Source organism: Parasteatoda tepidariorum, chromosome 1 (genome assembly GCF_982258835.1).
Source record: "Parasteatoda tepidariorum strain Cologne lab strain chromosome 1, Ptep-v5.0, whole genome shotgun sequence".
NCBI lineage: Eukaryota > Metazoa > Arthropoda > Arachnida > Araneae > Theridiidae > Parasteatoda > Parasteatoda tepidariorum.
Genome location: NC_141755.1, coordinates 72,537,781 through 72,550,602, shown reverse-complemented (window position 1 = coordinate 72,550,602; position 12,822 = coordinate 72,537,781). Strand labels below are relative to the sequence as shown.

General features: G+C 29.0%; 1 long non-coding RNA gene across 1 annotated transcript; it reads right to left on the bottom strand.

Annotated features, from left to right (window-relative positions):
* Positions 1–3,674: 3,674 nt before the first annotated feature.
* LOC147816516 (uncharacterized) lies at positions 3,675–6,854 on the bottom strand. Its single transcript, XR_015434842.1, has 3 exons — positions 6,629–6,854; positions 5,590–5,774; positions 3,675–4,862 (listed from the first exon to the last, which is right to left on the bottom strand). It is a non-coding gene; the product is annotated as an uncharacterized LOC147816516 (long non-coding RNA).
* Between the last annotated feature and the right edge of the window lie 5,968 nt (positions 6,855–12,822).

The following is a 12,822-nucleotide window of genomic DNA, read 5'->3' as shown; positions in this document are numbered from 1 at the left end:
CATTGTGCAGCTCTAGTGCGACATAAATTAACAACAAATCATGATCACATGATTCAAAAATCACATGTCGTGACGTGATTCGTGCATTTTTAAAATCATACGTTTTGATTCTTCTCGTAATTAAGTCACACATCTTGATTCGTATTCACGAGGTTTAAAATCACACATCGCGATTCGTATTCTGGCGTTTAAAAAATCGTACATGTTACTCTTCTCGCAAATCAAAAATCATATACTACGATTATGAGGATGGCTTGAAAAAACTCAATTTTGAGTTAGGCCGCAGATTTCAAGGTTATAATGGCATTCCAACAGAATTAGATATTTTTACCATGCCTTTCAGCGTAAATTGTGAAATAGTGAGATCGGAGTTGGAGCTTAAATTTATTGAGTTGCTAAATTTATTGAGTTGGATATGGAGCTTAAATTTATTGAGTTGATCAATCTAGCAATCACCTGAAGCAGTTGTTTCGAAACATGCCAAAGTTTTAGTTTTACAAATCATTACCAAGGGCTAGTTTCCCAAATTTCATATCTCATGCCCTAGCCCATTGTGCAGCTCTAGTGCGACGTAAAGTAACAACAATAATATCTCATGCCCAAAAATCAGTGATATGTTTGCTTCATCATGTGAACAAGTGTTTTCAACTATGAACCTTAGAAAAAATTGATTCAGAAGTAGACTAACGGACAAGCATTTAGCCTCGTTCCTTAAAACAAGTACAACTCACTTCGAACCTCAACACAAGGAACTTTTAAAAATGAAATCACAATATTATTCACCTTATTCTTCTTTTTTAGAATTTTTTACCTAGCCCATCAAACCTTTTTCTCTCTCGATTTTTTGCCCTCGACAAAAAAAAGCTTGCCCATCCCTGTTCTAGCTTGGGGAGCAGTCTTCAAACAAAATCATTAAATTTTCATTTAATGGCCCGAAAAAGCTATCAGATGATCAAGTATATAAAACTATCACAATATTTGAAAATTTGCAGGATAACCATTAAAAGATCTTTTAAGCCATTTTCAACTTACACGGACCATTTTGTATCAATTATGATCATATGCTGGAAAATTTGCATATCCTTATATTTTAACAGTAAAAACGTGTAATCAAGATGAGTAGCGTAATGTAAATTTTAATTAGTTGTTAATATATTAATTGTAAGTAGTGTCATGTTAAAAAATTATTGCTCATAAAGAGTTGTTAACAAGTATCTTATAGTTTTTGATAATTAAGGAAAATAGTTCTTTCAAAATGAATGGTTTCTTATTTTCTCTTCTCTCTCAGTCCGTCCTCTTATAATTTATTAAAAAAAAAAAATGCTTCAAAGTTGGAGTTTATTCCATACTAAATGTTGAATCTTATTTCGCCCTGCAAAGGTTTTGTTTTAATTTTAATCATTTTTAGTCCTGCAAACTTTCTTTAAATTAAAGTATTTAACTTGCATTTAATTTATTAACTAGAATATTTAATTATTTAAAATTTAATTATTGTAACAATGAAAATTTTTAACGTTAAAATTTTATCGTTAAATGAACCTTAGTATTATGTAATGTGATAATAAAAAAACATGAATTTTCCCATTATCTTTCAATTTATCTAAATTTTTTTCCCTAAGTAATCAGTTTAAGGTATTTAATTTTATGCAAACATATTACATTGTTAACATGTTCTAAATACTTGGGCATGCGGCCCTTCAATGGTCAATCTTCTGTGAATCTGGCCCTTCACTCAAAAAGGTTGTGCATCCCTATGTAAATTATTATGTAATTTTTTTCAAATCTTCAAAAGAAAAGAGTATATAAAGAAATTTGGGGAAAGCATTGAAAAAATTATTAGAACAAGTTTTAAATTTCGCTGCTAGACATGCATAACATATTCAATTACCTAATAATTTTTTTCTATTCACAAAATATTTCATAAGGGTATATAATAAAAGAATTAAAAAAGATGAATGCGGAGAATTTTCCTAATTATGTCATGTTAAATTAAGTTTTACTCCAAGTAAATACAAGGCCCTACTAATATCCAAATTCCTTAATTTGCTCTCCTTTTTTCTTCCACAAGCCCTAATTTAATATTTTTAAATTCATTGCAACAAATATTTTATGAAACTTTTTATAGGATAAAAGTACAATTATGCTTGAGAGGATTTATAATTTCCGAACTAAGATATTTCATACATTAGTTCTCAATGTTATATATAAATAAAATGGTCTAAAACGATTTTTCATGGTTAGAAAATTGGTAAGATTCCTTAATTAAAATATAAATTAATTTTTTCATCATTTCCTTGTCACCCTTTCGTAATATTAATCTTTACTATTGTTATGTTTTAATTCAGTCCATTAAAAATAGCATGCGATTTAAATATTTTGAAATTATTACTAAATGGCAAATATGTTACATTTATTTTTATAATTAGCTTTATATAAAACTATTTTCAGCCATAACTGCTATTAAGTAATCTGGCAAAAAACATTTATCTTTTGCTTACAGCTGGTACAATGGTGCACCCTAGGCAAAGGGTTAACTAATTTTAATGCAATCATTTACCATATGGGGTACCATTTTAAGCAAAAGAAAGAAATTTATAAAAAAAGAACCAATATACTAATGGAAGGACATCTCTTCTTGTCTCTCAAAAATGCTCTACTCTTGATGCATGGTCTCATTCGAGGAGATAAAAGAACGAATTATTGTATCTAATATTTTTGTAAGATTAAAAAATTGTTTCTATCAATTATAATGATACTGAAAATTGAGGAATTGTTACCAAAATAAAAATTAAGAAGTCTTTGAAGAACGTTGAATTAGAGCTTCAATTATTTAAGAGATTATTGCATAAATTTTTCTTTTTATTAGTGCTTAATTAAAATTTAAAGTTTGCAAAATTGAACAGTTTTGTATACTGGAGATTCGATTGTCATTTGAATAAAACAAAACTTATTTATATATTACAGGGAAAAATTTACAAAATTAATTTCCCAACTGTGCCAAGTGTTTAAAATATATTTTCAGAAATCACTAGTTCTAATAGCTATTTGTAAAAATTAAAAAAAAAAAAAAAAAACTAGAAACTTAAAACAAGATTTTATAGGCATGCACATTATTTCAATAATAATCCTTTAATTACTGAGGAAACATAATCTTCAGAGAGTTATTTCTAGAATTAAAAAAAAAAAAACATTCAAGACAAAAATGTTGGGTAATTTTGTTTAAATTTAATTAGTTTCAGAGCATAGATTTAAATACTTTTCACTTTTGTATAGATGAAACAACATTGAGCAAGTCGGCGTCATTACGATTAAAGTTTTTTGTACATAGTTATTTGTAAAGCCTTAGTCAGGTAATGAAAATGTGGCTTTCTTTTTTTTGAAACATTACTTAAAACTGTATATTAAGTTAAGTATCAATTTGATATTAGAAACTCTAAATACATAATTTATTAATATAAATAGTTTTCTTCAGTTAGAATTCTGTAAAATGATGAATAAAGTTTCGAAGAGATAGAATCTTAACTAAACATTTTATCTTTTGAAAAAAAATAATAATAATAATATGCACAAAAAATAGTGGATTGCTTACATGATACATTATTATAAAGTTTATTAATTATGCAGTGTGAGGATTGAAAATTTATTAAAAAACATGTATATAAACACACTAACTGTTGAACAAAAACAAAACACGATAGTTTTATTATATACAGCTTAAATATGACATACAAACACATTTTAGAGACAATGTTGCCCTTTAAAAGGTAACACTGAAGTTTATAAGAGGCTCTTCTTTCAAAATTAAATGGATTTGAATATACAGCTGATTGAACCAACTTTCATCACTTAGGACAGACAAGATGCTTAATAATGACAGGCTGCTCCAACTTTTCATCACTAGGCTAAGTAAATGCTCGTAAATTTGGCTTCTGAGGCTCTCCTCAGAATAATGAAAAGAACAAACCTGAAATTCAACTTTTAAAACATGCATGATTACAACCATTTTCCACATCACCTAAGAGCAGGGCTGTACACTCTCTATGCTTTTTTGAAGTGAAACTTTCAAAATATTTATTTTCATTTTACTTTTGAAATGTTCTAAAATGAAAAACTTTTAACACTGTAAATACAGCCCTGTTCAAGAGGTATGGTTGCACAGATGCGTTGACCCCTTTTATTAGGTTGTTCCAAAAACATATTTAAAAACTGATTATAAAACCACAGTGATTATGGTTTAAAATTTTTATAATATAATATTATAAATAGAAAACCAGGAACAAGTAATAAGTACACCATAATTTAACTCAATATGGAACAATCTAACAGCATATAGCAAGGCGGGTTCCCCAAGAGGCATATATTCCTTTTGTGCCATGACCATTTAATACTTTTTCTCACTTAAATCTTTAAATTTTTTTAGATGCTATCCTAAAAGTTGAAGGGAAGAAAGGTTTACATTTTATAGATATCTTATGCCTTATATTACTTTATTTTATAAAATTCTTAAACAAGAATGGCACACTTGTTCAAATTTATCAAAAAAGGTTAAATAAAGAATGTTATGGATCTTATAAAATCTTCAGACACTACAACTTATTGTTGGTTAAAATGGTCATGACACTATACAGTAGAACACCATTTATAAATCTCCTAAAACAACAATTAATAGGCAAAAACATTAATGATCATTTTTCTATACTATACCATTTAAAACTTATTATTCAAAGTTATTTAAGTTTACTGCCATATTTCTACATTTGTGATAAAAATTTTGCAACCAGGACTGTTCAACAAAATTTCTTAAAGCAATTTTTCATATTCTGTTATATTGGATCAACCATCCACAGAGCAATCATTAGAACCTGAAATTAAAGTTACCAACATTATTTATTTACAAAATACTTAAACTGATTATGAAAAACTGCTTCTACCACAGCGGTTTTAAATCTTTATAAATATAGTAGGAAAGAATCCCAGCATCATAAAAATTATATCTAAAGATAATAGTGAGCGTATTAACAAAGTAAAGTATATTCTATTTTGAAAATATAAAATAAGAGGAATGAAAATTTTTTGATTCATTAACAACTACAATTCAGAATTCGTGTTTGGCAGTTGAACGCACATTCCTGGAGTTTTTGGTGTATATACAAAAGCTGAGAATTAAATAGGGAGAAATATGGTTTCCATTGAAATGGAAGCTAAAAAAAGTACATAAAAATTGGAAAGATTGTTAGGGAATCACATTCTTTCTTAACAAATTCAGCTATTCTATTTCAATTTGAAAAGCCGAACAAAAAATACGGAAACTTTCGGGAACCTTCTCATTATCTATTTAGGATGTAACTAAAAAAATTATATATTTTTTATTCATAGAAAACCAATTTTTATTAACACAATTACTGAGATCTACTAAAAGGTAATTGGGAACTGCAGTTCTAGTCTATCAATAAATAGAATTTTTAAATTCTAAATAGGAACTAACTTTTATTAAGACACAACTCAGAAATCTAAAGTCTTAAGGACCCCTAATTTCGTAAGTCTAGAGGAATCATAGCAAATTTATGTGAAATTAGACAAGGTACTTACCAATATGTAGTACAATCACAAATCACATCAAATCCACTAAACTCCTTGATATATTCTCCATTAAACCTTTAATTTTAAATCCAGGAAAGCTTTCAAGCTGCATGTTTGACCCAGTATTTACATCAGGAAGATGGGGTTTCAAATATTTCAACATTGATTCTCCAAATCATAACTAGAGCCTTCATCTAAATGAAAATTTAGGACAAAAATAATTATATATTAGAAGAAATACTCATTACATACTTATGAAACAAATACTAGATCACAGAGTATGTTAATAATTAAATTCTTCTCATTTACAAGTATTTCTTCCTCATACATTCAAATTACATAAATGTTTTTAAATATTTAATTTTACTACACTGAATTTAATTGTAGCTAATTTTAAAACATTAAATGAATGAAACAGAATTAAGAGCTTAAATAATACTTCTAAATGATTAAATTATGTACCTATACAATATTACATGCATTAGGGCATGCCCCCCATCTGAACACATTAAGCTATAACATTCTGTTATAAATTATGATATCCGAAAAAACAACACAGTAGATTTATGTACCATAACATGTTGCAATATTGTAGTCATACATTATTTACTGAACACTTACTACACGTTTTATAGAAGAAAAAAAAACACATAAGCATATTAACAATCTAGCGATCACAATATTTAACACTAAAAAAGGTAACACGTAAAATAAATAAATGAATAGTATGTAATAGAATATTTAAAATCCAAACAAAAAATTAAACTTTTGAAAATAATAAAACCCTACAACATACCATAACAGATTTGATAACATGAATCTAATGCTTGCGAAATTAAATATAATCGTGGTTTCTTTATATTCGCTATACGTTATTTATTCAACATTTACACATGCATAGAAAAAAAAAACACTTAACTACATCAATAATCGAGCGATTTTAATATTTACAAATATAAGATTTAACACGTGATCTAATAAACAAATACATCATAAAAATTAAATGTTTCAAATTCAAATAAATAAACAATAATATAAATAAACTTACCATAAGAGATTTAATAGATTCTCCAAGTCTTAAAATCAAGTATTAATTACTAAAATTAATAAAATCAATGTGTATCAATATCAAATTTTACACGTGCTACAATGAACTGCTACACAACAATGGAGCCAAAGCGCAATGCTGGGCAAAAGCACTGACTGGCGACTGAAACCGCAAATAATGTCGCCACTAGAAATAAAATAGTAACCTTTTAATCGTTGCCACCATACAAAACAGACCTTCACTTCCTTTTACTCTTATGCGAATATCTACAAAAATCCATGGCTGACAAGTGAATTCTTCACACTTGTGCTCAAATTGTTTTCTTGAAAAATACTTATAAAATAAAAGAAATGTATCTTTCTTTTGCAATATTTTGATAAAAATATGCATATAGTACAAAATTTAAACATTTAAAACATAGCCTTTAAGGGGACACGGGACCTTGAAATCATAAAATTTTCAAAAAAATTTTTTTTTGTTAAAAATATAAAGATAGTCAGCCTGAATCACGTGTTGTTCAAATTTTTTCGATACGATGATTTTTTATGATTTTATAGCTATTTTTCTGAAAAGTGGGCGTGGCACTTTTGACATTCCATAAGCTGTCTGTTTGTTTACATTGTAGTTATCAAGCTTATTTTGATTTTTTTTTATGTTCAAATCAATATTTCTATAAAATATTTTTTAATTAGTATAGCATATAAATTAATTAATTAATATAGCATTAATAAATTAATTAATTAATATAGCATTAATAAATTAATTAATTAATATAGCATTAGTATATAAATTTTCTAGCATGTTATCGAAATTCTGCAATATGCTTTTCCTATGTCAATGTCATTAATTTTTTTATTTATCTGGTATCAAATATAATAATATTATTTGTTTTATTAAAATTATAGAGTTAATGTTTTTTTAGTGTAATTTTTATGCACACAAAAATAATATTTTTTCTTTGTTTCAAGGTTACATATGACATATTGATATGATGCATAACGAACAATATTTTTATGTCAAGATCGTTTGTATTGGTAAAAATTTAGCATTTATTATATTAAGAATACATCGGAAGTTCTTTTTATATTTTAAGCATGATATTATAGCTATTACAGTGAGTTTTAGTTAATTTACACAAAAAAAGTAGTTTTTCTCCGTTAACTTTTTTTGCATAATTTACATCTATAATTTGTCCCTTGTGTCTGAATAATTGAAAATTTTGCCTGAAAATTTTTCATATGCTTCATATGACTGTTATAAAGACAATGTAGCATTGTTTTCACGAAATATTAATTATAAAGTTTTTTATACAACTTTAACTGTAGGAGAAAATGAAAATTTTCGAAAAAAAAGCGTCGGAACTAAAAAAATTTTTTTTTCTCAAAACCTTTTGAAGTGAAACAATAACTGATGCTAGAGAGTCTTTATATCATCATTATCTATCTATAGAAAAAATTTTAAATTATTTGAATGAAATTTCAGACACAAGGGACAATTTTTGTATTTTTTAAAATTTTCATATTTTATTAAATTTTTAAAAAAATTTTGACCAAAATTGTTTTCACTTGGCCTATTTCCTAAAATATGCTAAAAAATAAATAAATTATGTTCATAATAGTAAAATTAAATTAAAAAACAAGTTTTCATAACTTTTCATTTGAAAGGTCCCGTGTCCACTGAAGTCATTTTAAGTTTAATATATTAAATAAAAGTCACTTTTTTTTTGTGTCATTCCGTCACATATTTTAGTATATTTTTTTAAATAGCAACTGCGTTTTTGAATGAAAATGTGTATATTTAGGAATACAAAGCAGATGTGGCATAAGAATCAATGAGGAATTGCAAAATTCTATGCATTTGATTATTAACTTCCAATAATTAGCGTGACGGAATGACACATCTTCGGCGATGGAATGACAAAACGAGTCCTTGAGAAGCTTAGTCAAAAACTAGGGAATTATTTTTTTTTCCAATTAACCTAATGGCTAAAACAGTTGTTGAAAGACAGATAAAATGTTGAAAAAGACCAAGATCCCCATGATATGATGAAGAAAAAAAACAGAGAAAGAAAGGCAGAGAAGAAAGCTTCCGTGACAAAAGTTGGACTTAAAAAACTCAGAAGTGCAAACGCTGTTGTGCAGAGATTGTGTAAACAAAGAAAAAATCAAATTCTACCAATCTCTTCACATACAAATAATTTAAATTCCCTATACAAATTCCTGCAGAGTCTTGGTAAAGCCATAAAAAAATATACACTCACCATAAAAAAAATTGTACACTCACTTTCAAAATCACCAATAGAGGTAAAAAAATTAATTCAGTCTTTATGTGAGAAGTATTTAACATCGAACTCAAAAGAAAAGTAATGTAATGTTGAAAAAGTAATGTTGATGAGCTGTTTAATTTGGTTAAAAAAATTTTACTGTCAAGATGATGTTAGTTACAAGCCCCCCAAGTATGAAGGATTCAGTCATAATACAAACTCTGACAGAGTAACGAAGAGTGCAGATGCAATATATACTTATGCCCTTAAAAGAGGCTTTTCATAAAGAAGCATATATTGATGTAAAGTGTGTCTTATCTCATTTTTGTTCTTATTCTCATTTTTGTTAAGTGTATTTCATTAATACCTCACAGCACATGCACCTATAAATACCATGTAATTGTGATGTTGTTCTAAAAGGCCAAACAAGATGTTGGCTGCTGTAAAACGGCACATAATATGTAAAAGAATTTTATGATTTCATAAAGTCGAAGCAACAAATCGTTGAAGTTTTGTTTATGTCCAGCTATTCTATTTAAGAGAGGGCAAAAGAGAATGACTTCAGCTAGACACTTGCTACATTAGCATTGCCAGGAACAAGAGACCTGCACTAGACGCTCATGTAGTTGAGAAGCGAATCATCAAAATTGAAATGCTTTCTAATTTTAACCAAAACCAAGTGTATGATTTGAAAAGCCACTGTTTTGAAGAGGAAATGGAAAATATGATTGAGGAGTATGCGGTCGGCTCTTTAATCATTGTCCCATACTGCGAAAAAAAAGAAGGCACATTTATATGCAGCGCAAATTACTTTGATAAACAAAGACGATTTAGATGTTAAAGTATTTAAAGAACATGGGACAAAAATTGATTTATGCATAAATTTCCTGAGAACGAAGATAAGATGTGACATTGGCAAGTTAGATATAAAACCTCTTCTGAGACAACCTAATTTTCAAATTGTTGAAATTTTAACTGATTCTTACGTAAATATAAATTCTGTTTATCTGTTACATTCTGTTTATCATTTACATATTAATAAAACATTTTTTAAATGAAGACTTTCTTCCACTAAACTTTTTGTCATTCCGTCACGGTCATTCCGTCACAGCAAATAGATGTTAATAACTGCTAGCCAACCTGAGGCTAATTTTCCAAATTCACAATTTACATTGCTTACACATTATACTAAGAGTAAAAAATAGTTCAGGAAAATAATAATTGCAAAATTCACAGAAACTACCAGTTCTAAGCAGCAAGCCGAAAGCTTGGTTGCCAAAATGTCATTCCGTCACACAAGTAAAAAGTTCATGAAATTAAAAATAAAAAAAATACAAAATTCGTTTTTTTTTAGTTTATGAATCACATTATACCAATAATAATGATATCCATGAGAAAAAAAAATGTTTATTTGAAATTAGATGCATAGAAACTTCAATTAATTGTCATCATGCAAGTCAAAATGTCATTCCGATATATACATATGGAATTGTATATATGGAATTGTATATATGGAATTACCCTATACTAAATCGTATTTGTAGTTCTAATTAATATGTTTTGTAAGAATATTCTGTCTACTTTTATTAATACATGCGTATTTCATAAAATGAATTGTAATCCAACCATGATTTAATTTTCAAAATTCCTTAAAAAAATAAATAAATTTTCAAAATTTTATTCTTTTAATTTTCCAGCAGCTTTTTGGTTAATTATCTAATTTTTACTTTAAAAAAGAAAAAAGAAACTTCTGCAAAAAAAGTTTTTTTTGTATATTTTTACTCTGAAATATATAGGTTTGAAATATCTAACAAAAAATACCCAATTTTTTTTAACCTATTTTGATTTTTAAAAGAAAAAGGAATTGCGCAAGGAAAGGGTTTTAACACCAACTTTTAGAATGGATGAAGAAATGTTTCTCTCTTTCTCCCGCAACTAGTTGTTTTGATTTTGAAAGGATGTACGGTTAATAATTTCCTAATTAAATTCTATTTTATTTCTTGGGATGTAAGACTCGGCCAAAGAAATTAGCCGTGAAGCTAGACACACGATTCTGAAAATTGGTATTAACGCTTATTTGTTAAAATTACGTAAAGTATACTGTTAACGTTTCTTTAATTATTTTCAAAGCAATCAGGGCTACACATAACCAAGCAAAAATATTTTTAAAGGCGGATATATTCAACATATAAGTTATTTGCCTGTATCACTGGATATACTTAGCGGAATAAACGAATTAGTTCGTAAATAACTAAATAAAAAAGTTGAACTAATTTTCAAAAAATTTTCTTATTTGGTTTTTGATATGTGTGTGTGTGTGTTTGTTCACGGGAGTTAACACATGATGACGTATTTATTTTTAGAATGTGGTCAAGACTTAGCGTTTTTATTCATTGATGGAAAATATTTTTTTTTTTCATATTGTAGTTAAAATTTGGTTTTATATTTTGCGACATAATGAACATCATTTGTTTATGACTAAGTTGATGATTTTATTTTATTTTATAACTACTTTATATTACGACTACTAATGTTCAACTCCGTAGCCTTGTAATTTTAAACCAATCCAAAAGAGAAAGAAACTCCTGGATCAGTACCCCCAGCGGTATGATTTGTTATGGGCACATGGAGGACTTTATGACCCGGAAGATTTAATGAACATCAGTCACCATTTACTACACGTGGAGTCTTCGGCCGATGGGGATCGAACCCACGACCTCTTGGATATGGGCCCAGTGCCCTACCAACCTGACTATCCCGGCCCTAAGTTGATATTTGGTCACCGCAGGTGGCCAGCCGATCCGCGAAGCGGGTTTACGGCTTTTCGTGGCCACTGCGTAAATCAACATCCCCCACACATTCGGAGGTACGCAGGACCAGGCCCCTCGGACACGAAAACCACACTGCCGTCACCCAGAAGACGCGCGTGCAGTCCCGCACACCTAGTGCCCAATCCTACCGACGTACTAAGCCCGTCTGTCGAGGCTTGCTGTTAGAACATGGAAATAAGTTCGTGTTTGAAGCTAATGAGTGAATGATAGTTAATGAGTGAATAAATTGATTAATTAGTGAGTAGTGTGAGAGGGAAGCAAATAAATGCATCGACGAATCAGTGGATTGTTAATTAGTAAATCGGTGTTTTGGTGCCTGAACTAGCAAGTAAATAGGCGTGTAAGTGTATGGACTATTTTATTTTATAACCGTCGTTGAACAGCCGACCCAATTTTTGGGTTTACGACTACTAATGTTCAACTTCGTAGCATTGTAATTTTGAACCCAATCCAGAAGACAAGGGAACTCCTGGATCAAGTATTGGGAGAAATTTGCCTTCGTGGAGGACTTTTTGGTGGAACTAACCCGCATTTGCGTTACATGGAGAGGAAGACCACGAGAGCCTCCCACGGTTAGCCTGACGGCAAGGGGTCTCTAGCCCATGATTCGTCTACCACTGAGGACATTTCACGTCAGCACTGAGGTCGGTGCAAGCCAGATGCGGAATTCGTATCGACCAGCCATCGCCGGGATCGAACCCTGGGTCATGTATGAATTATTCAATATATAGAAGGTAAGGCACATCATAAATTGTAGTATGACAATCTATATCCGGAAATACCATTGTGCGCGACTTAGGGCGCCTACCCGTTATTAACTGACTGTTCTTGCACACTTGAAACGGTACTTTTATTTATCCAATTAATTTTATGTTTTATAATAGTTATTGACAAAATTTATATTGAAATGGGTATGGAAATAGCTGTTTTAACGTAATTTGCACTTATAGCTTACAAATTGCGAGCTTGGGAAATTATTCGACAAAACATTAAATTACATAAAATAGCTATTTTTGTGCCTATCTGAATGTAATTTTAGATTAATTAATAGAAAACATAAAACTAAGATAGTTTAAATAAATAAAAGTACCGTTCAAGGT